At 43.5% G+C, this 27656-nt stretch overlaps 2 long non-coding RNA genes across 2 annotated transcripts in view; one reads left to right on the plus strand and one right to left on the minus strand.

Annotated features, from left to right (window-relative positions):
- LOC132395515 (uncharacterized) overlaps positions 1–27656 on the minus strand; it is a 170421-nt gene that overhangs the window by 39749 nt on the left and 103016 nt on the right. The window lies entirely within an intron of this gene.
- Positions 12662–27656, plus strand: part of LOC132395514 (uncharacterized) — a 43816-nt gene continuing 28821 nt past the window's right edge. The window contains exon 1 of the long non-coding RNA XR_009512634.1: positions 12662–12793. This is a non-coding gene — a long non-coding RNA (uncharacterized LOC132395514). The remainder of the gene's footprint in view (positions 12794–27656) is intronic.

Raw genomic sequence — 27656 nt, forward strand, 5'->3', positions numbered from 1 at the left:
GAGATTTCAGGATGAATTCTCAAGTTTGCAAAGGGGAGAATGTGCGAAAAACAACCATCATATTTTCAAGTTCAATCCAGTACTTGAAGATGGCATCTTGAGAGTGGTGGATGGCTTAGTAGGGCGGACATGCCGGAAGAGCCTAAACATCCCATTATACAGGTGAAGGATCTTCATATTTCAGATCTCATTCTGAGGCATGTACATCAAGAAGTGAACATTGGTGGCCATGTTAGCCAGGTTACACCAAAGACATTGGTGTTGCATGGGGTGACTGAGGAGAACCCAAGTGCAGGACACCGGCACATTGACTGAGTTGGGGATGCTGGCGTAGACGTGAACGTAGAACAGCAAACTGGAGGAGTCTTGACAAGGAGATGGGATTTACAGGGACTATCCTGAAACTAGATCTGAACTTAGAACTAACGGTTCTAATCGGACAAGGGAACAAAGTATCACACGAGAATAGACCAACAAATAGGCAACCTGTGATAGTGACGCCATCGTACTTATTTCACAGTCTCTGATGAAAACCAGGTGTACTGTAATTAAGTAAACTAGCAGCAATTGGAAATCTAATGACTGAAATTAGGGCATAATCAGGGAGAAAGGAGCATTAAAGGGGAACGGCCAAATGGAACCATGACAATTGGATTCCCAGTGTTAGTACAACTGCGAGAAAAATTTGGTCGATGTGTGTTGTTTGTTGATGGTTGCCGGCAGCTCCAGGATGCCAGTGCATGGCAGATTTACCTCTGGACAGGGTCTCGCCTGATGAACCTCCATTCGCACATGTAGGAGTGGGCTATTTTGAATCTTTTGGGGTGAAAAGCAGAAGGAGTACAGTGAAGAGTATAGCATTATATATACCTGTCTAGCTGTGCGAGCTGTTCACACTGAAGTGTCATCTTCTTTGGACACAGATTCCTTTGTTAATGCACTTCAATGCTTTATAGCAAGATGAGTACCAGTTCCTGAACTGATTTCTGATTACACAACAAACTTTGTTGGAGCTGAGCATGAGAGAAGCCATTGAGAAATGGAATCATTCACAGATCAATCATACGTTCTTCAGAAATAAATTAAGTGGATATGTAACTACTCAGATGGCTCACATCATGAAAGAGCATGGGAAAGATTGATCAGGTAGGTAAGGAGGGTTCCCAGTTCTATCATGAAGCTGTAGAATTTTGATGAAGAGGGGCTTCACACAATTGTTTGCTAAGTAGAGGCTATTCTCGATAGTTGTCCGATTACTAAAGCATCATCCAATGCCAATGATTGGAAGCATTAACTCCTGTTCATCTACAGCAGGGGTGTCAAACTCATTTTAGGTCACGGGCCGGATTGGACAAAATGCAGCTTCATGCGGGCCGGATCAGTCGGGCGCATGCGAACGCAGCTTTCATTGCCTCCGTTTTTTCAGCCTGTTCTCATGTGTCTCAGTCTCTGCTATAACTACAAAGTGTTTCACTTCACAAATTCCGTTTCTTATGAAGAAGACTGCTGAGCAAGCATCATTTTTATGATTGGTATTAACTTACAATCATAGGCTTCATATCGCCGGGCCATTAATAATTAAAATAATAGATCTATCTGAAATGATCTCGCGGGCCGGATATAATTGTACGCCGGGCCGGATATGGTCCGCGGGCCTTGAGTTTGACACCTATGATCTATTGCTTCTGAAGACCTCATCATCCTTACTACAAAGAAAGTTCAAAAAGGAAGATGTTTATCCTCATCGTAGATGGATGCAGGTCCAATACATGTCAAACTTCCTTTGGAAACAGTGGGTCAAGGAATATTTACCCCAGCTGCAGGAACATCAGAAATGGTCAAGTATCAAATGCAATTTCCTCCCAGGAAATATTGTGCTTACAGTTGATGACACAATGCCTCAAACCTCATGGATAATGGGAAGAATCATTCAAGTTTTTCCAGACAGAAGAGGATTTTGTGTGACAGGTGGACTTCAGTACCAAGACCAGCTGTTTGGATCAGCCAATAACCAACCTCTGTCTTCTAGAGGAGGCAGCAGTTTCAGGAGCTACAGCTCGACAAACTTCAAGATTCTGTCGTGTCAGAGAGGGGTGGTAGAGATCACTCTGTACTGGGCTAAGTGCTAGTAACTTCTGCCCTAGATGACTATCACATGATTTGTCTGGAAGAAGAAAGAACACTTGTATGAAGATTTCATGTCTCCTGTTTGTTGGTAGTATGTAGTTTTAATTATTATAGTATTTTAAACAACAGGGCACAAGAAGAGTCTAGGTCCAAAAAGTTGATGGTTTACTCTTTTCCATAGATGCTGCCTGGCCTGCTGAGTTCCTCCAGCATTTTGTGCATGTCACTAAAAATCAAGTGATTACTTCACTAATTCTGAGATAATCTCAGATACTGATCTTGAAAACAGTCGTACAACATAATTGTTAACTGTTCTCACTTCAAAAGTACTGAACTTGATGGCATACATGTTTGTGGTAATGTCTATTGAGCAGAGAGGTGTCATGGTGCTCACCCTGAATGACGATTGGGTGAGTTTCCACTGAAGTGAGTTGTGCCTTCTTAATATGCACTCCAACTTGCAGTAACCCCTCTGAGTCAAGAAAGGGAGAGTGTTTAAGAAGGAATCTTTGTTTTGGAAGAGGTTCCAGCTTTGTGATGCTCTGCAATTTCTCTACCTAAACCTGTTTTGGAACAACAAGAAGGATTCTAACCTTTGTCCAATTCAGTTGCTCTGCACTGAGAGATAGCTTACAAATGTGCCAACCACTGCAAAGGCAGTTTTTGGCTACTCCTCTAAAGGAATGAGCAATATACGAAAGCTGGGCAATTGCTCTGGTAACCGTCTCCCTTCTTGAAAATTGCACAAAGCCTACACACTGCCAAGTTGGAACGGTGATAAATGGGTGATGTTGGTCAACACTTGAGGACATATATCTGCATCTGCCCAAGGCTCAGTTACATCAAAAATTTCCCACTAATTTTGTTGAGGATCAGCAAGAAATGCTGGGCCAGTTAACCATGAGGAGAGGGTGAGCTGATTACCCAAAAGCCCTCTTGTGGCATTATCAGCCAGTTAAGATCAGTAGGAACATAGTTCCATTGGCTCTTCTGGGTTGATCATCTAATACACTGGATCCTATTATGTACATAAACATGGCATCTCCTTGTTTCATTAAATAAATAGCCAAGCACGTCCTTGCTGTCGGTAAATAACTTGATATCATCTAGTTCTGTATTCAGCTCTTTAGTCATCATCTGTGCCATCTCAACTACAAGAACAGCAGCATCAAGTTCATGGCTTGGTGTGGTGAGATCTGGTTTGAGAGCAAACTTTGCCTTGCCCAGGATAAATCCAACTTCAAAATATCCGGCAGTATCTGTGACCCTCAGGTATGCCATAGCAGCAATAGCTTTAGTTGACACATCACAGAAGATACAGACCTCTTTCATTTAGGCTGTAGATTAGTGGTCACCAACCTTTTTAAGCCCAAGATCCCCAACCTCAGCCTTAGTGAAGGCAAGATTGACCCCAAATCCATTAATTACACACATGCGCACCGGGGCGGAAAAGACCAGAAGTAAAACCCCGCAACCCGAAAGTAGAAATAACATATGAACACCAGGGGTCACCAACCTGTTTTGCACCGTGGACTGGTTTAATATTGACAATATTCTTGCGGACCAGCCAATGGGGGGGGGGGGGGATGGGGGTGTTAACCACGACCCGAAGACCCGAATACAGTGATACTCGAAGGAGGTTCCTTATGTCCAGTCTATTCCGCAATTTTGTTTTCGTGGCTCTCAGCACTTAGCTGCTGTCCGGTGCTGCTCACGTTTTTTCCGCTCACAAAACTGAATGGGTTTGTCTTTAAGTGTAGGGCGCTCGACTCAAAGTGCCAGAGCAGTTTTGAGTGCTTCATTGCCGCATTAGACAACCTCCCGTCCACCCGCCACCGGACACCTTGGCCAAGTGTGGCTGTTCCCATGGCCCTGGCCCCGCTGCGGCGGTCGCAGTCCTGACAGAGTGACCCACCAAGTGAGGAGTGCAACAGGGCGCCCACACCCCCCCCCCCGCCACAGGATCTATCAGCCGACGAAAGTTTGTTTCATTAGATCACAGTGAGGTAGCTGCTCAGATACTTACGGAACCCTGAGCCTGAATTAGGTCGTCTGCGAATATTTTAGCATCGGGTTCCCCATAAACATTCAGTGTGGTGAACAGGTTCAGAGACGGCGCCCATCTGTCCGCACTCCAGGCCAGTACCAAGGGCACTTCTTGCTGGTTACCTAAGACCAACCAGTGATCCCTGGCGCAAGGGTGTCACTGCGTTTAAGCGATTGATGACCTCACGTGAGTTCACATTCAACAGTGGGCATGACAGGGAATGAGGAAAGGTGCAGCTGACTCATATCGTTCCCTCACGGCCCGGTGGTTGGGGACCACTGAAGTACACTGTGTAGTGCGGGGGAGCTACACGCATGCGCACTGGGCAGAAAGAATGGAACTAAAACCCTGCAACCCGGAAACAATCTCTCAACAGTATTTGTGTGTTAATGTTTCTTTTTTTTTTGGGATCTACTGGGAAAGTCTCAAAGATCAATCTGTCGATCGCGATCCACAGGTTGGTGACAACTACTGTAGATAGTGGGATTGTAGTGTCGGTTTTTCAAATTTTCAAGTTTTTAAGATCCTGAAGAGAAGAACACCATTGCTGCCACTGCTCATATTTCTCTTCTGGGAGAGGGACATTCCTTCCACAAGCATCCAAGGTCAAAGCTCTGAACGTGAAGTATTCCTGGATAATGACTGGAGCTGTAAATCGGAGGGTCATATAGGCTGTTAATGGTTGTAGCATGTCATGACGTGTAAAGGGTCTTTAGATATCAGCGACCTGAAAAGTAAGGATGTTGATAATGATGTTCCATCCAAGACCTAGACTGTGCTGCATAGGAGGGACGTTCTGTCCCAGACCAAGATTCTGTAGACCTTTGGTCAGATCTCCAGATGAGAAATGTTGCATGACCTCAACATATTGGATGTGATCTTATACAATCTGAGATTAGATAGCACCAACATGTCTTGCACTGATTACTGCATGCTGACTACTTCTTCTGCACTAGATAATGATTCAAGACCATCATCAACATAAAAATGTCTCTCCTATGTACCTCTGTGCTTCAATCCTGAATTCCTCCCCTCCCTTGCTAGCTGTCCTCTTAAGGCCATAGATTGTCATAGCTGGTGAGGAACAGTTACCAAATACATGAACTCTCACGCAGTACTCCAGAATATCATTGTCCAGTTGGTTGTCACAATACCACAAGAATCTGGGATAGTCTTGAAGATCCTGTGGAACATTCATCCAATGTCTGCCATCACGGCAATGGACTTAGCTCCGAAATGCACGAGAACCTCAAGCAGACTGTTATTGAGGTCTGGGACCCCACAAGAGCACATTGTTTAATGTTATACCTTTGAACTACGCACATAAATCAAAGACAATCTGTATTTGTACGAGTCTCTGTGGGGGTGGTTAACATTAAATTTGTTTTTTATTGTTCGAATCTGGTGGTGGAGTTAGCTCAGCATGATTGTTCCTGAAGTGTTTCTCCATCAACTCCACATAATGATGTTTCACTTCTATTTTCTTTCTCAATGTGTGACTGAGTCAACCAAGGCCTACTCTCTGTTGTTTGGGAGGAATTGTCATGGAGAGCAGAAAGGAAGGAGAGCTGGCCAACTATTTTCATCTTGGCTAAATTATTTTGTTCATGATTTGAAGGAAGACCTGATCTTCAATGAAAGGTGACAGTTTATAATCATCTTCCAAGTGACAGAAGACCAGCTTTTCTAAATCTGATTGAGCAGAGGCAAGTACGTCTGGGCACTTGGCTTGCCTAACTATAATCTTCCCTTTCATACAGATTCCACTCTCATGGGGACTGAAGTGATTTGGACATCCGTTCTCCAGAACATTATGTCCTAAATGTACTGAGTGAGCTGATGAGTATCATCAAGGCAGATTTCACCCATTATGACCCAACCCAGCTCCAGTCATTGGGCATAATGTGCATTGAGCAAACCATTGCACTGTGCACATACCTTATGTGCACAGATGGTGTCTCTGCCAAGCAACAGGAGAATCTCAGCAGAAGGGTCAAGTGGGGGAAATTTTGTCAGGTGTGTCTAAAAGATGTGAATGACCACGTGCAGCATCAGGAATTGGGAGTTCATCTCTGCTTTTGGGAATATGGTCAGTCAATGAGTGTTGGCAACAGTAAGCAGACTTCCTTCCTATTGACTCCACAACAGATCCACTTCCTCTTCTTCCTGGAACATTCCAGAACATGTCTTTAGAGTATATGGTGAAACAGAACTTTGAATACTGAATGAGTAGATGCTGCCTAGCCTGCTGAATTCCTCCAGCATTTTGTGTGTTATTTCCAGCATCTGCAGATTTTCTCTTCTTTCTGACATGTCAAAGATTGCTGATTTTGCCAAAGACACATTGCTCTGATCATCTAATACCACATCTGTCTTTACTTTTTGCCTTTGGTAGATGTTGGCCTTTCCTGCATACCTCTGTGCTCTGTACATCTGATGGATGCTCAGCTGGCTCCCTGCGGTGCTGGGCTGTGGGTTTGCTGGAACCAGTAGGAACCCAAGGTGTGGGCCCTGAATGAAGTGTTGATATGTGCTGGTCACTGTTGCACTCAGTGCAGTGTGTAATAGCTTTACAGTCCTTTGCTTGGTGTGCTGTTGAAGCACGATGCTTGAAACATATCGAGTGCTCCTGTAGCAGCTTCTCCAACAAACCGACATTTCTTAGAGACTAAGCGGGGGGCAGAGGGCAATCCCGTATGATGCACTCTCCAATCCAATCCAACAACACAGCTCCAAGGTCAAAGTATACATTTGATCTCTATTACAAAACTAGCAAAACAATCTTGAAGCAATAAAAAAAATAATGAAACTAAAATAGGTAATATAACAAAATAAATAATGTTAGCATATTAAACATACTCATGCTTCCTTGTATGTTATTAAGTGGACTTAAGCATGTTTAAGCTGTCAAAAAAAAAAGATATTACCAGGCTGCCTCTGACTCTCTGCACTAGACCTAAAACTAAACTGACACCCAAAGACAGAGTATGAATACGTAATTAAACTCTTAGTTTTTACTATGTCCACATGTGACTATCTACCGTAATAAACACACAGCACAAAATACAATGCAGATAGAAAACAGATACATGGCTCCTCCAACCCAGCCCCTTTATATTACTTACTGTGTGGGTTAGTTTTGATTCGATTTGAAGAGTACGATGGAAGATATTCATCTCTATCTACTCATTATTTGCCCTTGAAACAGCAACATCAAAGTAAAGAGATCTCATTAAAAACCCTGCAGAAAGCTTCAGTCTCAGGTGATTTTTAAGAAGTTGATTAGATTGCTGCATAGCTGTATACATATGCACAGTGAGGGCAGTAGAATTACAATTTATTTATGGTATTATTATGCACATTTACTCTCTGCATCTTACCAGATTACATTTTGAGTTCATTCATAATAACTATCTTGCCCAAGATAAATCAATCTATATATACAAATATCCTTAATAAGGAAAGCACAGGGGCAAATCTTTGGATCTGAATGTGAAGCCCGTTGCAATCTCCTTTTGTCTTACTTCCATGTAGCAAAGAAAGTGACAGATTGCTGATGAAACAAATGGAAAACTACATCACAACTGATACTGGAGCAACTATCAGACAAGTAAATAAGAAGAGTGAATAGATAGATTAGATAGCATTGACTGGTGGACAGAACCTGGGGACAAAGTCAAAGTTGAGTTTATGTCATATGCACAAGCACAGATGGAATGAGAAACTTACTTGCAGGAGCAGCACAGGCATACAGCATCAGATTCACAACATTTACAAGAAAAACCAATTATACAAAATTAAACAAGAAAGAACACAATCAGAAGAAGATAACCCAAAACCCACTGTGTGCAAAGTGGTCAAAGTAGTTATAAAGTTGCCATACTGAAGTAGTGATTACGACTGCGCAAGTTGGTTCAAGAATCAAATAGTTGAAAGGAAGGAGCTGTTCTTGAAATTGCTAGTGTGGGACTTCAAGCCCCTGTACCTCCCTGCCTGATGATAGCTGTGAAAAGATGACATGGCTCAGGTAGTGGAGCTCTTTAATGTTGCCTTCTTGAAGCAGCAGCCCGGATAGGTCTGCCAATGGTGGATCTACTAGCCCCAGTCCTGTTCAATCTAGCTCTACACATAGACAAGTACATCTACCTATCTTGCTGGTGGTCTACTAAATAAAGATGCCAGTAGTGTCAATACAAACCAGTTTTGCAGTGTAGCTCAATCAGCCATTGGATGTAGAAAATCTGAATTCCTGTTTCACCCACCGACATTGCAAAGTGATGTTTTAGCTTTGTCCTTCAAAATTCAAGGTTCAAAGTAAATGTATTTATCGAAGTATGTATGCGTATGTCACCATGAACTACCCTGAGATTCCGTTTCTTGCTGGAATTCACAGGAGAACAAAGACATACTATAGAATCAATGAAGAACTGCACACAAAGACTGACAAACAATCAATGTGAAAAAGAAGGCAAACTGTGCACATAGAAAAAAAACCAAAAGGATAATAATAAATAAATAGTACATAAATAATACTAAGAACATGAGTTGTAGAGTCCTTGAATGTGTGTTCATAGATTGGGAATCGGTTTGTGATTACAATGCTCATTATGATCTGACTGTGATACTCATCACTATGAGTGCCACACATTCAGATCATAATGAGCAGGAGCTGCTTGTCCATCACACTGAAGGTTTGTGAAAGCACTAAGATCCACTGCTCAGCTGAATTTCTGGGTCAATATGCATTACTAATAAGCGGAGTGACAAATTATGGCCAAGACTCATGTTTATTTTAATTCATTTAGAAATATATTAATTCATGTTACCAGAGTTTTTAAATTAAACAAGCATTTCAAAACATTCCAAACATTTCTGAAGTAGACACTAATTGTATTATACTTTTGACTTAAACATACTGATGGAAGAAATTGATGGTTAACTTTGAACGATCTTGATCTAGAGAAGCGAACTTTAAAAATGTACAGATGTTTTAATATTTTAATCTTTTGAAGCTGGTTTATGAATTGTAAAGTCTGTTCTTCATTGCAATAAAGAGCATAGCTCAAATTTCTGGTGACATCTTCTCCAGCCATTACATAGATTTGATTGTCAAGCTGTTATTATGGTAGCCAGCCAACATTTTTAAAAAATTAATTAAAGCTACATAAAACCTTTAACCATCTTGGAGCATCATGAGGCAAGCTAAAACTAAGTGGGTACTTCTTGAAATATGTTAACTTTTATTATAATTCAGGAAAAAACAGCAGTCAATTTTTACACTGCATTTCAAAGGCCCCTCAAACAGCAATATGACATGAAACTAATCATCCATTGGTTATGATTTAAATCAAGGACTAAATACTGACCTCAACACACTGGAAAACTCTCCTTACTTTACATCAAAATAATCCCCTGCAGGCCATAGTTAAAATCCCATTCAAAAAAACTACAGTGCAGTATTTCCTCAATTGTGCACAGCGGAATCCATTTATATTTTTTGCAAACTTTTACCTCTGGATGGAAATCCCTAATTTTCTAACTCAGAGACAACAGGTCTACCTTAAACCAAAGCAATATTAAGGAAAGCCATTCTATAGGTAGAAAGTAAGAAGAAAGCAGCCACAGCATGCTAAGATTTGGTCAAAGCACAGCCCTTTCATTTACATAGTCACTAAAGACCCATTCCTTGCACTGATTTACAACAGTTGATCTGGAAATTTTATTCCACTTTTTTTTAATACACTGAAGCATCATTAGTGCTAAGCCCAAAGGAGGCCTCCCTAAAACATCAACTGGATAAAAACTGGCTTCCACCTCAAAAAGAAATACAGAATTGAGATTTGTGAGTATAATTTTAATGTAGCTTCATCAATTTCACTTTGACACAGTACATCATGAAGGCTAATCACTCATGCATTAATTTGCTCCTGAAAGTTCTGCTTGACTCTTTATCAATGATTCCTATAGGTAGTGAGCTCTATATCATAACTGCTCTTTATTGTTTACAACATTGCCATTGTCTTTTGCCCAGCCCATTGAATCTATTCCCTGATCACTTAAGCAACTAACTGATAAAGGGAACAGCTTCTTTCTATTTATCACCTCTAAACCTATCGTGCTCTTATATCTCTGTACTGAATGTTGAAAGGACTAGATAGGGTGGGTGTGGAGAGGATGTTTCCTATGGTGAGGGTATCCAGAACTAGAGGGCAAAGCCTCAAAACTGAGGGGCAACCTTTCAGAACAGAGGTTAGGAGGAAATATTTTTTACCAGACAATACTAAATCTGTGAAATGCTCTGCCACAGACTGCGGTGGAGGCCAAGTCCACGAATATATTTAAGGCAGAAGTTGATCATTTCCCAAAATTGGTCAGGGCATCACAAGATATGGCAAGAGGCAGGTGTATGGAGTCGAGTGGGATCCGGGATCAGTCATGATGGAATGGTGGGGCATACTCAATGGGCTGAATGGCCTAATTCTGCTCCTAAGCCTTAAGGTCTCTCAAATCCCCTCTCAATCGTCATTGCTCCAAGGAGAGGAATTGCAGCTTCTCCACTTCAGCTTCATTGCTGCAGGTTATCTCCTTCCTTAGAAACACATTATTTCCCTGTCCTCCCGTATAACATTCCATAAAGTTGTCCTAAATGGACCTACTACTTCCTTGTGTAGCTTGATGTCAAATGTTCAACAGTAAAACTTTTGTGAAGGGCCTCAGGAAATCATTTGGCATTGTTGCTGTGATAGCCAAGTAAATTCTGGCGATGATAAGATCAGCTTCAAGCGTAGCGGTTAGCATAATACTATTACTGCGCAGTAACCCCAGTTCAATTTTGTCACTGTCTATAGGAATTTTATGTTCTCCCCATGATCCTGTGGGTTTCCTCTAGGTGCCCCGTTTTCCTCGCACATTCCAAAGCCATACAGGTTAGTAGGATAATTGGTCACATGGGTGTAATTAGGTGGCACTTCTCATTGGGCCGAAAGAGTCTGTTACCATGCTTCTCAAATGCCGCATTTTCAAAGGGCTTCTATCATTTGGATATCAATTACGATCCTACCTGCCAGGCAGATATCAGTATATTATAAAAACATTTTAGATAAACAAATAAACAGTTGTTCCATTACCAGTTGATTCAAGCAAGAACACAGATTTTGCAAAGGAGGTAGCGATTGGGTGAACAGATCCAAACCATTATTAGTAATGATGGTAGTAATGATGGTGGAAATGATGTAATGAGCACTTTTGGAAGTAAATGCATAGGTATTTGGGAACGAATATTTCAAAAAGCTACAGGAAAGGAGTAGGGAAATGATAGAGACAGGATTGGAGATAGAAGAGAATGCAGATGCTGGAATTTGGATTACAGAAGAGATCGGACTGCTCTATATGGAACCAACATCGAACAGAACGGCCAAATAGTCTCTTCCTGTGCTGTGACAATTATACAGATCTATTATCAGGTGTACCAGAAGCATCTGGTAGTTCTTCAGTGAGCTTTTAAATGGTATCCAACAGAACAAAGATGTTATTCAACATGTTACATCATAGCTTAGTTCATTCAGGATGGAAGCAGACCCTTCAGCACACAAAGTCTGCAATGATCATCAAATGCCAATTTACTTTAGTTCCATTTATTCCCCCTACATTCCTATCAACTCCCCTGCATTCTACCATTCATTTACACACTAGGGACAATTTTACAGCAACTTACATCTCTGAGACGTCTGAAGAAATGTGAGTATGTGAGTATGTATGAAGAAATGGTGACTGAAAAGAAAACGTAAGAGCTATGCATAGAGAGTGACAGAGGTCACCTTGAACCCAGGTCACTGGAGATCCGAAGCAGCAGCTCCATTAGCTGTCCCCCTACGTCATCCATTTTAAATGATTTGTGGCAGTTCTGATTTTTTTCAGTCTACAAACACATTTGCATTATAACTCCTCATACAGCGACTACCTCTCCTGCTGAATGTTTCCTTCACTTTCTGTTTAACTTAACAATAACATTACAGAAATGCATTAACATTCAACTTTATACTATTCCAATTTAGTAATTAAAAATTAATAAAGCTAAGTTGTGTAGTCCTCAAAATTAGGCCCTCAGCCTGTAAACGTGAGATTAATCCATTTAGCAGCAAGGAATCAGCTTAGTGCTGTCTTCCCATTTATATGATTACTATGTGCAGCTAGCACTTAATCACACTCCTAACTGGCATACAGTCTCAGCGGAGGCCCTAATTTCATAAGCGGCTGTCACCAATTAAGGCTAGTCAGCATGTGTTTAAGCCAGCCCATGCCTTTTTTTAAAATTATTTACAGGCATCAACTAGCACATATTACCCATTCTTCAGTGCCTTCAAGGAGATGAGATCATGGTGAATGTCATTCTTGGAATGCTGTCATCAGTATTCCATGGTGCTTTTGAGGAAGTTTCTCTACTATTAAGACCAAGTGATAATTGAAGAATGGTGACATCGAGAGCAGCACAATGGTAGCGTAAGTAGTTCAGCTATCTCACAGTTCCAGTGTGACCTGCGTTTGATCGTGTGCTCTTGTGCATGGCTTCTCTACGATAGAGTTTCCAAAGTGTACCTTGGCTTCCTCCCACAAACCCAGGTATGTGGCTTTATAGGCTAATTATTAATTATCGCCAGTTTAATAGGTGGCAGGTGGGATTATTAATGTGCAAGAGACAGGAACTTAAGTCAGGGAATGAGATTGCTCAGAGAAGCAGTTTTAGAATCGCCTCCTCTATATTTTTAACTCCCTCCAACTTTAAGCATTATTTCAATCCTGTATAAGTGGTGCATAAAGTGGTCATTGTGCTGTGGGTTATGAAAGTTAGTTGGTTAGTTACGGAAGTGTTCCTACCTTTCCCAAAAGGATTCCCAATTCCTTGCAGATGTACAAACTCTCCCATTAAGTAGAGCATTACCAGTGTGGGTAAGATAGCACAGCTAGTACCATACAGTGATTGTGAGGGGGAGAGGGAAGGAGAAATGGGAGCTGGCAGTAGCTACAGAGAAAATTAGTGGGCACTATGAGCCATAAGATCAGATGAGCTGCTTCGACGACTAATCGCTTAGTTACACTTACATCTACTGCGATGAAGTGCTTTGAGAGGTTGCTTATAGCTAGAATCAAATCCTGCAGCAAGGACCTCCACAACATTAATTTGCCTACTGCCACAATTGGTCTATAGCCTAAGTTCCCTCTAAGCTGTGCACGTGTGAGCGCACACACATTTTTCAACCAGCACACGAAAGAAATTAATGTGCACACAAAAAGTTAGTTGCCTAAAATAACTTTGGGTCTCGGCCCGAAACGTCAACAGCAATTCTCCCTATAGATGCTGCCTGGCCTGCTGTGTTCCACCAGCATTTTGTGTGTGTTGCCTAAAATAATGTAGTAATTAATAATTATACTTACTGAAAATAATCTTTTTGCTAAATGTTTCTGTTAACTAGTTGGTCAGTTTTTCAAATTCTGCAATGCATGTCACTAGTTTACGTCACCTCACCTTTCCTGTTCCGTTTGTACAGCTGCATCACGGCAGCATCCATCTTTGGTGGACAGTGTTCATATTGTAAAGCTTACAAAGATCTGTTTCAAGTCCTGGAGATAGCTTACTATGTTTTTATTGAAAAAAATATTGATTCACTATGTTGAATTCAAAAGAAGTGAAGGGCATGAAGAGCAAAAGAACTGCAAATCTGTTTAAAGTTCAATGGCTTAACAAAATAGTAGGGACTGCTACACTGAAAGCTCATGAGGTCATGAACGTTCAACTACGAGAAATATTTATGTATGATTCGGAAACTGGAGTTATCTGTTTGTATTGTCATGATGCAAAAGTTGCTGGAGAATATGCTAGTGGAAAGAAGTGGGATGATACAGTTGAGTGCAGATGAGCAAGAGCAAAAACAATTAAACCCAGAGGAGATCAAAGTCTAAAATGTCAAAAATATCATGATCTTCTAACTGAAAATACTGTAATAGTTAGACGGTTTAATGATTTCAAATTTTCCGTGCAAGAAAAAATTAAATCCAAACTGATTTCAAACTTTACTCAAATGGTGGCATTTGTACTTCAAAATGAATAGTTTTGTGACCTTGCACAGTTGATGGACATTGGGGGAACCTTTCTTGCATCTAGTGCAGACTGCAAGCGAGGTTTAAGCCTAATGAATCAACTCAAAAACAAGCTGAGAAACCGTTTAGGTAAATGTCAATTGGGTATGTTAATGAGAATCAGAAGCTATCAATTGGATGGAAGTTCTATTAGTTTAGATTAGTGGTCACCAACCTTTTTAAGCCCAAGATCCCCTACCTCAGCCTTACTGAAAGGCGAGATCGACCCCAGATCGATTAGTTACACACATGCGTACTGGGGCAGAAAAGATTGGAAGTAAAACCCCACAACCTGGAAGTAGAAATAATGTATAAACACCTGGGGTACCCACCCTTTTTTGCACCGCGGACTGGTTTAATATTGACAATATTCTTGTGGACCCGCCGACTGGCGGGGGAGGGGGTGTTAAACACGACGGGAATACAGCAATACTTGAAGCAGGTTCCTTATGTCCAGTCTATTCTGCAATTTAGTTTTCGCGGCTCTCGGCACTTACTGCTGTCCCGCGCTGCCCAAGTTTTTTGCTCGGACTCAGGGTACCGAAACAGTTTTGAGGGCTTCATTGCCTCATTAGACAGCCCCCCAGCCTGATCTCCAGCGTCTGCCCGCCCGCCGCCAGACACCCTGGCCAGGTGCGGCTGGTCAATAGACAATAGACAGTAGGTGCAGGAGTACGCCATTCAGCCCTTCTAGCCAGCACCGCCATTCACTGTGATCATGGCTGATCATACACAATCAGTACTCCTTTCCTGCCCTCTTCCCATATCCCTTGACCCTGCTATCTATAAGAGCTCTATCTAACTCTCTCTTGAATGCATCCAGAGACTTGGCCTCCACTGCCTTCTGGGGCAGAGCATTCCACATATCCACCACTCTCTGGGTGAAAAAGTTTTTCCGCATCTCTCTTCTAAAATGCCTACCCCTTATTCTTAAACTGTGGCCTCTAGTTCTGGACTCACCCATCAGCGGGAACATGCTTCCTGCCTCCAGTGTGTCCAATCCCTTAATAATCTTATATGCTTAAATCAGATCCCCTCTCATCCTTCTAAATTCGGGTGTATACAAGCCCACATATGACAGTCCCGCCATTCCGGGAATTAACCTTGTGAACCTACGCTGCACTCCCTCAATAGCAAGAATGTCCGTCCTCAAATTTGGAGACCAAAACTGCACACAATACTCCAGGTGGGGTCTCACCAGGGCCCTGTACAGCTGCAGAAGGACCTCTTTACTCCTATACTCAATTCCTCTTGTTATAAAAGCCAGCATGCCATTATCTTTCTTCACTGCCTGCTGTACCTGCATGTTTGCTTTCATTGACTGATGTAGAAGAACACCTAGATCTCGTTGTACTTCCCCTTTTCCTAACTTGACTCCATTTAGATAGTAATCTGTCTTCCTGTTCTTGCCACCAAAGTGGATAACCTCACATTTATCCACATTAAACTACATCTGCATTACATTTGCCCACTCACCCAACCTGTCCAAGTCACCCTGCATTCTCATAACATCCTCCTGACATTTCACACTGCCACCCAGCTTTGTGTCATCGGCAAATTTGCTAATGTTACTTTTAATCCCTTCATCTAAATCATTAATGTATATTGTAAACAGCAACGAACCTTGCAGTACCCCACTGGTCACAGCCTGCCATTCCAAAAGGGACCCATTAATCACTACTCTTTGTTTCCTGTCAGCCAGCCAATTTTCAATCCATGTCAGTACTCTGCCCCCAATACCATGTGCCCTAAATTTGCCCACTAATCTCCTATGTGGGACTTCATCAAAAGCTTTCTGGAAGTCCAGGTACACTACATCCACTGGCTCTCCCTTGTCCATTTTCATAGTTCCATCCTCAAAAAACTCCAGAAGATTAGTCAAGCATAATTTTCCCTTCATACATCCATGCTAACTCAGACTGATCCTTCTACTGCTATCCAAATGTGTTGTAATTTCCTCTTTTATAATTGACTCCAGCATCTTTCCCACCACTGACATCAGGCTAACCGGTCTATAATTCCCTGTTTTCTCTCTCCCTCTTTTCTTGAACAGTGGGACAACATTAGCCATCCTCCAATCAGCAGGAACTGTTCCTGAGTCTATAGAACATTGGAAAATGATTACCAATGCGTCCACAATTTTTAGAGCCACCCCTTTAAGTACCCTGGGATGCCAACCATCAGGTCCCGGGAACTTATCAGCCTTCAGGCTCAACAGTCTATCCAACACCATTTCTTGCCTAACATAAATTTCCATCAGTTCATCCTTTACCCTAGTTCCTTTGGCCACTGGTCGTGGGTGGGGTGAAAGGACAAGGTCAGGGCCGGAGGTTCCTGTGCCGGGACCGCAGTGCTCGCAGTCCAGAGAGAGCGACTAACCGAGCAAGGAGCGTGACAGGGCCTGCCCGCCCCCCTTGTAGGATCTATCGGCTGACAAAAGTTTGTTTCAGTATATCGCAGTGAGGTAGCTGCTCTGATACATATGGAGCCTTGAGCCCAAATTGGTCGTCTGCGAATATTTTAGCACCGGGTTCCCCACGAACATTCGGTGTGGTGAACAGGTTCAGAGGCGGCGCCCATCTGTCCGCGCTCCGGACCAGTAGCATCGACACTTCCCGCCGGCCACACTCCCGGCCAGTAGCAACGTCACTTCCCGCCGGCCGCGCTCCAGACCAGTAGCGACGTCACTTCCCGCCGGCCGCGCTCCGGACCAGTAGCATCGGCACTTCCCGCCGGCCACACTCCGGACCAGTAGCATCGGCGTTTCCCACCGGCCACACTCCGGACCAGTAGCATCGGCGTTTCCCACCGGCCACGCTCCGGACCAGTAGCATCGGCGTTTCCCACCGGCCACACTCCGGACCAGTAGCATCGGCGTTTCCCACCGGCCACACTCCGGACCAGTAGCATCGGCGTTTCCCACCGGCCACACTCCGGACCAGTAGCATCGGCGTTTCCCGCCGGCCACACTCCGGACCAGTAGCATCGGCGTTTCCCACCGGCCACACTCCGGACCAGTAGCATCGGCGTTTCCCGCCGGCCACACTCCGGACCAGTAGCATCGGTGGTTCTCACCCGCCACACTCCGGACCAGTAACATCGGCGTTTCCCACCGGCCACACTCCGGACCAGTAGCATCGGCGTTTCCCGCCGGCCACACTCCGGACCAGTAGCATCGGCGTTTCCCACCGGCCACACTCCGGACCAGTAGCATCGGCGTTTCCCGCCGGCCACACTCCGGACCAGTAGCATCGGCGTTTCCCGCCGGCCACACTCCGGACCAGTAGCATCGGCGTTTCCCACCGGCCACACTCCGGACCAGTAGCATCGGCGTTTCCCACCGGCCACACTCCGGACCAGTAGCATCGGCGTTTCCCGCCGGCCACACTCCGGACCAGTAGCATCGGCGTTTCCCACCGGCCACACTCCGGACCAGTAGCATCGGCGTTTCCCGCCGGCCACACTCCGGACCAGTAGCATCGGCGTTTCCCACCGGCCACACTCCGGACCAGTAGCATCGGCGTTTCTCACCGGCCACACTCCGGACCAGTAGCATCGACACTTCCCGCCGGCCACACTCCGGACCAGTAGCATCGGCGTTTCCCGCCGGCCACACTCCGGACCAGTAGCATCGACGGTTCCCACCGGCCACACTGTGGGCCAGTAGCATCTGCGGTTCCCACCGGCCACGCTGCGGGCCAGTAGCATCGGCGTTTCCCACCGGCCACACTGCGGGCCAGTAGCATCGACGTTTCCCGCCGGCCACACTGCGGGCCAGTAGCATCTGCGGTTCCCACCGGCCACGCTGCGGGCCAGTAGCATCGGTGTTTCCCACCGGCCACGCTGCGGGCCAGTAGCATCGACGTTTCCCGCCGGCCACACTCCGGACCAGTAGCATCGGCGTTTCCCACCGGCCACACTCCGGACCAGTAGCATCGGCGTTTCCCACCGGCCACACTCCGGACCAGTAGCATCGGCGTTTCCCACCGGCCACGCTCCGGACCAGTAGCATCGACGTTTCCCACCGGCCACACTCCGGACCAGTAGCATCGGCGTTTCCCACCGGCCACACTCCGGACCAGTAGCATCGGCGTTTCCCACCAGCCACGCTCCGGACCAGTAGCATCGGCGTTTCCCACCGGCCACACTCCGGACCAGTAGCATCGACGGTTCCCGCCGGCCACACTCCGGACCAGTAGCATCGGCGTTTCTCACCGGCCACACTCCGGACCAGTAGCATCGGCGTTTCCCACCGGCCACACTCCGGACCAGTAGCATCGGCGTTTCCCACCGGCCACATTCCGGACCAGTAGCATCGGCGTTTCCCACCGGCCACACTCCGGACCAGTAGCATCGGCGTTTCCCACCGGCCACGCTCCGGGCCAGTAGCATCGGCGTTTCCCGCCGGCCACGCTCCGGGAGGCCAGTAGCATCGGCGTTTCCCGCCGCCCACACTCCGGACCAGTAGCATTGGTGGTTCTCACCAGCCGCGCTCCGGACCAGTAGCATCGGCGTTTCCCGCTAGTCACACTCCGGACCAGTAGCATCGGTGGTTCTCACCAGCCACACTCCGGACCAGTAGCATCGGTGGTTCTCACCCGCCACACTCCAGACCAGTAACATCGGCGTATCCCACCGGCCACACTCCGGACCAGTAGCATCGGCGTTTCCCACCGGCCACACTCCGGACCAGTAGCATCGGTGGTTCTCACCCGCCACACTCCAGACCAGTAACATCGGCGTATCCCACCGGCCACACTCCGGACCAGTAGCATCGGCGTTTCCCACCGGCCACACTCCGGACCAGTAGCATCGGCGTTTCCCGCTAGTCACACTCCGGACCAGTAGCATCGGCGTTTCCCGCCGCCCACACTCCGGACCAGTAGCATCGGTGGTTCTCACCCGCCACACTCCAGACCAGTAACATCGGCACTTCCCGCTAGTCACACTCCAGGCCAGTAGCATCGGCGGTTCTTGCTGGCTGCGCGAGGCGAACACTGGTGCTTGTGTCACTGCGTTTAGGCAAGTGATGACCTCGCATGGGTTCAAGTTCAACAGTGGGCATGACAGGGAATGAGGAAAGGTGCAGCTGACTCATATTGTTCCCTCATGGCCCGGTGGTTGGGAACCACTGAAGTACACTGTGTAGTGCGGGGGAGCTACACACGCGCACTGGCCAGAAAGAACGGAACTAAAGCCCCGCAACCCAGAAACAATCTCTCAACAGTGTTTGTGTATTTCTTTTTCTTTTTTTTTCAAGTTCTACTGGGAAAGTCTCAAAGATCAACCAGTCGGTCGCGATCGACAAGTTGGCAACCACTAGTCTAGATAGAGTTTACTAAGAATGGGTAAATGCCAAAGACAGGAGAGAGAAAAAATAAGAGCGACTTAAATATGTATGTTATTTTGTTGTTATTCTGTGCAGTTTTATGTCAAATATTTTGTAAAACTATATAAACTGTGCCATGTGTGCATTCAGTGCACACATACTTCTGTCACAGAAACAAAATTTGCACAACATAAGATTTTTTGCACACACTGACTACTAAAAATCAGAGAGAACATTGTCTATAGCTGATGCAATCTCACTGGCTCTTCAAATAGGCCTTTGGCTACCTGAACAACAAGTACCTGGGCGCCATGGTAGCATTGTGGTTGGTGTGACAATATTACAGCTGGGGCTTTGGAGTTGGGAGTTCAATCCCAGCATCCTCTATAAGCAGTATGTACATTCTCACTGTGGAACACATGGGCTTCCTCCAGGTAATCCAGTATTCTCCCACAGTCTAAAGACATACCAGTTAGTAGGTTAGTTAAACATTATAAATTGGCCTCTGATTAGGTTAGGATTAAATCTGTAGGTCAGGCTAAACAGCAAGGTTCCCGAGATGTGGATAACAAAGGGGTGGTCGCGGGAGACCGAGGAGCAACTATGGGATATTTTCAAGTCAGTGGACTGCACCATGTTTAAGGACTCATCTGTGGATCTGAATGAATATAAGAAACAGTGGCAGATGAGTGTTTCCCCACAAAATCATTCAGATTCTTCTCCAACTGGATGAACCATAAGATCCACAATCTGTTGAGAGCCAGATCAGAGGCATTCGAGTTTGGTGACCAAGGAAGTAACGAGGTCCAAGCATGATCTCCGGAAAGCCATCCCATGGATAAACTGGAAATCCTAGACTAAACAAATCAATGAAAGATGCTCGAATGTTGTGCAGGGCTGGATTGCATCACCTCTTACAAAGTGAAATCAAGCAACATATATGACAACAGGCTTCACTTCCAGATGAGCTCAATGCTTTCTATGCTTACTTTGACCATAAAAACATCACAAACATTATGATTACATCTCAACATTCAACACAATCATCCCTCAATGACCGATTAACCTACTCATTGGTACATCTTTGGATGGTGGGAGGTTTTGAAGTTCTGCAACTGGACCCTTGACTTCTTCATCAAGAAATGGAGGTCCATGCAAATCAGAAATAACAGCTTCTTCTCACTTGCAATCAACACAGGCACACCTCAAGTATGTATGCTTTACCCACTGGTGTGCTCACTCTACACCCAAGACAAAACACCACAAACACCATCTATAAATTTACTGATGACACAACCGTTGTTGGTACAAACTCAGATAATGACAAGGAGGCATAGAGGAGTGAGATAGATGGGCTCCTTGAAAAGTATCGCAGCAACAACCTCACACTTAATGTGCATTGAATTGATAAAGTACTTCATGAAGGCAAGTCATGGGAATGCACACAAATCTTCATTGAGGGGTCAACGGTGGAAAGAGTGAACATTTTCAAGTTCCTGGGTATCAACATCTCTGAAGATCTATCCTCGGCCCAACATATTGAAGCAACCCAGCAGTTATATTTCATAAAGGGTTTGAGGAGATTTGTTGTGTTACCAAAGACTCCATCAAATTTCTACAGATGTATTGTGGAGAGCATTCTAGTTGGTTGCACCAATTATCAGGATCAAAAAATGGTGCAGAGGTTTGTAAATTCAGCCATGGGCACTAGTCTCCACACCGCTGAGCACATCTTCAACAGGTGCTGCCTCAAGAAAATGACATCCATCATTAAGGACCCTCACAATCTAGGACATGCCCTTGTCTCATTATTACCATCAGGGAAGAGGTACAGAAGCCTGAAAGAACACATTCAATGTTTTAGGAATAGATTCTTACACAGTGAACATCAGGGCACCGAGGAGTGGGGAAGAACAAAGGGTGCTGAAAATACAGATCCATGATTCCTTAAAGTTGCAGCACAGGCAGATTGATAAATTGACTTTTATAAGTTAGAGTATTGACTACAGGAGTTAGGATGTATGTTGAAGTTGTATAAGAAGTTGGTGAGGTTAAATCTGAGGTACTGTGCGCAGTTTTGGTCAGCTGCCTACAGGAAGACATCAATGGATTGAAAGAGTAAAATGAAAAGTTACAAGGCTGTTGTCAGGGCTCATGGATCTGAGGCACGTGATAAGGATGCCCCCATGTCAGCTACCCCGCATAGTGTTATACAGCCAGCTACATCATGGTCGTCGCTCAGCTGGAGGGCCAGAGAAATGCTATAAGGATCAGATGAAGAATGCTTTAAGGAAGTGCAAGATCAGACCTGCAGACCTGGAGGATGTTGCTGCTGACCATAACACTTGGCGACAGCTGTGTAGGGATGGGGTTTGTATTGTGGAGATGGAAAGAACAACCAGAAGACAGCCGAAGAGAGCCAGGAGAAATGCAGCCATGGTTAACATCACTACCACCACTACCACATGTGCATGTCCCACCTGCAATAGAACTTGTGGGTCCAGGATTGGACTGTATTGCCATCAAAGATCTCACCGTTAAAGGAGTGGATGTCGTCATCGGATTCCAATGGACAACTGAAGAAGAGGATCTGAGTTACAGGGAAAGGTTGAATAGATTATGACATTGTCCCTGGAGCGTAGGAAAATGAGAGGAGATATGATAGAGGTATACAAAATTATGGGGGTAAATGCAAGTAGGCCTTTTCCACTGAAGTAGGGTGAGATTGGAACTAGAGTTCATAGGCTAAAGGTGAAAAGTGAGATATTTAAGGGGAACCTAAGGGAGAACCTCTTCACTTAGTTGATAGTACAAGTGTAGAACAAGCTGCCAGTGGAAGTGGTAGATATATGTTCAAATGCAAATTTTAAGATATGTTTGAGCAAGTACATGGATGGGAGATGTAGGGACAGCGACGGCCCAGGTGCTGGACTAGGCAGAGCAACCTAGTCCAGCACCTGGACCGTAGCCCTCCTGAGCTGAAGAATCTGTTTCTGTGCTGTACTGTTCTATGACTCTTCCCCTCTACCATCAGATTTTTAACAGATCATGAACCCATCAACACTACCTCACTTTTTGATCTCTGTTGACACTACCTCCTTTTCATATATTTCTTATTATAACCTCGAGTAATATTTTTATTTATTGGTCTGTGCTGCTGCCAGTAAACGTATGTCAGTAATAATAAACCCGATTCTGATTCTGATTCTGAACTCAGTGGATGCAAATATCCTCCTTCTATGTCATAAGCGAAGTGTCAAGCCTCTCTAACTAGAATTTTAATGTTTATTCATGATGCAGTGATACATTGCAAGACCTCAAAAGATATGTAGTCTCCACATGTTGCAATCTATTCAGGTAGAGTTCGTTATGCTTTACTTTCACGGAGGAATTGAAAAAAATGACTGTGTTATCAAAAATGAATTGCACTGAGATATGAGGGAAATATTCATTTTGTTACCCTGAAATGAATTTCCTTACAAGTGGTAATCTGAAATGTTATCAAAAGCTTATATTGAACAGATTTTTCACTTCCAATTTTAAGAACATCTAAGAATAAGGCAAATGTTGATACAATCAATCAATTGACTATTCCGGAACTCAGTATCAGTATAAAATTATTTTGAATTACCTCCTGTCTCACTTCAAAGAAGATTGTGATGCATAAAGAAAAGCAACAAAATCTTTAAAAAAAAAGAAGGTATTACCAGGTTTTCTGCTTAATCTTCCTCTGATGATTAATGTTTCTCATATGGCTCAAAACTTCTATCATTTCACTCTGCTATCTTCACAGTGCTTAGGACTTCTGAATCTTTGCTTCTTATAAGACCCATCATCCTCTAATCATTTACTCATGCAGTACAGAATTAAGCTGCACATTTAAACCTAACTCTAATCATTGAAAGTATTTTTTCAACACCTCCCACCTACTAATTAATATTAGCAGAGAGTCTAACACGGGTTTGAAACAACAAGCACACACATACATAGCAAAGAAGAACAGGAAGCAGAAAACAGATTGCTTTTCCCACACATAGGCTATGAGTATTGCTGGAAGAGCCAGCAATCATTACAGTGGAAATGCTTCCATGCACTCGTAATTTTTGTCCCTATCAATGATATAGGCTACAGATTTGAACATTGCTTTCAAAGAACTTTTAGGAAGTTGTTGGAATGTAGTTGGAAGATGGTATATAATCCAGACACAATAACAGTAGCAGAGGAACTGAATATTTAAAATAGTGTTTCTTTTGGCATACAGGAGAGGCTGAAGGTGGAGGATGGTCTCTACGCTGGATGATGTTCAGTTTCATGAGCATTGTTTAAATGCATTTATTCTGACTATGCAGTGCATTAAATAATATTCTACTTGTGCCTTTCACTGATGGAAAAACTCTGGCAAATCAGTGATTTGCCACTCAATGCCCAGCATCAGATTTTCTTTTGCTGCAGACTTATTATTTATGCAGCTGCTCCAATTAAATTTCAGACTAATGTACGTGTTGCAAATAGAACTGCACAGTGTAATTATTATTGAGCACCTGTGTTTCTGCATTCAGGATGAATAGGAAGTCAATGATAATGCAGTTAAAGATGATTTGACCTCAGAAAGTCCCTGAGGAATAACATCAGCAATAGCTTGGGACTAAAATGATCATCTTCCAATGGTCACAACTCTTCCTTTATGTCAGATGTAATTCCAGCCAGTGGATTTTCCCATTTTATTCCAACTGGCTTCAATTTTACAAGAGCTACTTAAAATTACATTTAGGCAAAGGTTACCTTAATACTCGGGACAGTCCATCGCTGCTCTAGAATTCAATCATTTCCTTTACCTGGATATGGATGACAGCTCTAATGGGATTTGGAACTACATAATCCTGGTGGGACTCCATTGTGCACTGACGAGCATCTTCTGTGTGCTTGTTTCATGAATGATCTGTTACATTTAATGGTGATGAATGAGAATAGACTGAATTACATTTGTTCTGCTTATGAGCACAGGAAATAACCAGTACAAATAGCAATGTTGGAGCAACGTTGGAATAAATTGAGTAGAGGCACAGCTATTATAAAAACACATTTACAGCACTAGAGCTGGGATTTTGTCAAGGACAATAGACTTTAGACAACTGTATACAGAGCATTCAGCCATTTGTTGAAATAAAGTGAAGTGAATTGAGTTGTCAATAAACTACCTTCTGTGGTGATGGGAAGGGGAAGATGGTTTTTCCACCTCCAAATTTGCCTGAATGTGGATTTAAAAGCAGAAGGGTAACAAAAGAAAATCAGTAAAGAGCATCAAAACAAACCTTTTGGATATCAAAAACTGAAGCAAAGTAAGAAAATCAATCCTTTCGTTTGAAGTCTGTACCCCGATGAAGGGTCTCAGCCTGAAAATCGCGTCTTTATTCCTCTCCAGAGATGCCGCCTGACCCGCTAAGTTCCCCAGCATTCTGTGTGTCTTACTCAGCATTCCCAGTATCTGCAGAATCTCTTTTGTTTATGATTTAAAATCCATACATTTTCAAACACCCAATTGCTATTAGTGTTATTAAAGTGCAGAGGACAGGAAATTTCAGCTCACAACATACGGCATAACCAAGAAAATGTGTCAGCTTTTCTGCTGTAGTACCATATTTGCTTTAGGGTCAAAGCAAGACCCTAAAGTCACAGAATCAAGGACAACATCACTCCTCTTCACAGATACTGTCAGATTTAAAGTACATCCCTCACATTTTCTATTTTTAACTACTGTTGTATTTTTTTTTAATAAGCTGTTTTTATCAGGTAAGAAGGTAATCTTCCACCGATATTCTTCCAGTTCCTTACACCTTTTTCTTCTGGGAAGAACCTGGGCCAAGAAAACTAGTAAAAGTACTTCATTTATGAATGATAATTTTCATTTATTATTAACATGAACACAATTTGAGTTTGTGTACTGATATTTTTGCAAGATGCACCCCAGTGTGAATCTCTCTGCGTTTTCACTGAGCAACTTGTGACATGTAACTGGGAATCTGAGCTTTAAAGTCCTTAGAGATTTTTAGCCAGAAAGCCTTGAGGAGAAACAGATCTGTCAACACCATTCATTTATAAAATCCTGCTAGGCTAAGTGAATATAGAAACAGGAACACATCCAGGAGATATAATGCAACCTGTTTGATCATTTCAAGGATGCATCTCCAATGCAAGTTTACTTTGTGAAAAATGGGAAGCATTCATGGGGAGCTCATAAGATTGACAAGTTATAAAAATTTAGCCATGAAAATCCTCAACATATTGCAAGCAAAAGAAAATTGGAAATATGAGGTTATTGAATTTTCAAATCTAAGACCAGGAATTGACATCACAATTGATCAGTTAGGAGACAGAGTCATGAAGAGAGACCAAATCATGCAGCTTTTTTATCCAATGGGAGCTTTGAAGGATAAGGGATTGCAATGAAATTCAGAAATACTATTACTTGTTTGATAGAGAAGTAAATAGTTCGTTAATTGCTCCTGCATGATGACTCGAGAACATCAGGACATTTTCTAAGGATAACTGGTTGACCATTTAGGACCATGATAAGGAGAAAGCATTTCACTCAGCTGTGAATCTTTCCCACTCCCAACTGTAAAAACTATGTGTGCTCCGTTATAAGAGCATTAGGTCACTCAGGAAACCGATTGAAAAATGCAGAACATGGAATATTTGCAGCTAAGGAGACCAATTAGTTCAAGGTCTGTGCCTTTAGGAAAACATCCTTCCACTCGAATAACACCTTGTAGATGAGATCCACAATCCTGTTGATACACATGCAGGCACTTAATTTACAAATGTAAAGAGGAGTTCTATCTCTCTCAAATTTCAGACAGTAAGTGTAAAATTCCTACCATTTTCCAAGTGAAAAAAAGCCTTTATCTCATTTACCATCCACTAATCTTTGTTAAGCATGGGTGAGACACTGGAAGACTAGAGGATGGCAAATGTTGTGCCTTTAAGAAGCACTCCAAAGACATGCCAGGAAGCTACAGGCCATTGATGCTTCCATTAATGTTACTGGAGGGGTTAGTGAGAGACAGGATTTATTTGCATTTGGAAAAGCAGGGACTTGTGCATGGGAAATCATGTCCCAGAAAATTGATTGATGCTTTTAAAGAGGTGACCAGAGGACTGATAAGAGTGGTGTGATGGATGATATTTTATGAACTTTAACAAGGTTCCATTTGATCAGCTGGTCCAAAAGGGATCCAGGGTGAGCTAGCCAATTGGATACAAGATTAGCTTGACAGGAAGAAACAGAAGATGGTAGTAGAAGACTGTTTTTCAGATTAGAAGTCTGTGACCAGCTGTGTGCTGCAGGGATCAGTACTCAGTCCCTGGTGTTTGTCATGTATATTAATAACCTGGAAGAGAATTTAGGTGGCAGAATAAGTAAGTTTGCAGATGACAGCAAAATAGGCGGTATAGGGAATAATGAAGAAGCTTGTCTGAGATTACATAAAGATGCAGATCTACTGGAAAAACAGGCCAAGTATTGGTGGATGAAATTTAACTAAACTGAGCGTAAACTACACTATTTTAGGAAGTTAAACCATGGCAAGGTGTACATAATGAACGACAGGGCCCCAGAGAAATGCTGTTGAACAAAGAATCATAGTAGTACAAATACATAGCTCCTTGAAAGAAGTGACACAGGAGGACAGGGTGGTGAAAAAGGTATATGACACAATGTCATGGCTGATGAAGGCAAATGTGTATCGGAATTGTAATGCACTTTTAAGGGGACCCTGCAGGTCCCTTTAAAATCTTACTCCTTTCATCCTAAATCTATGTTCCTACTTTTGGACTCTCCTGCCTTTGGGGAAAAAACGTTATTCTTCACCTGATCTATGCCTCTCATACTTTTAAATAACTCATTCTGATATGTTGCAAGGAATAGAGCTAACCTGGACAAACACTCCCTATAACTCAGGCCTTGTAGTCCTGGCAACATCCTCGTAAGTCTTCTCTACATATTTCCAGTTCAACCAC

This window comes from Hypanus sabinus, chromosome 6 (assembly GCF_030144855.1).
Source record: "Hypanus sabinus isolate sHypSab1 chromosome 6, sHypSab1.hap1, whole genome shotgun sequence".
Classification (NCBI taxonomy): domain Eukaryota; kingdom Metazoa; phylum Chordata; class Chondrichthyes; order Myliobatiformes; family Dasyatidae; genus Hypanus; species Hypanus sabinus.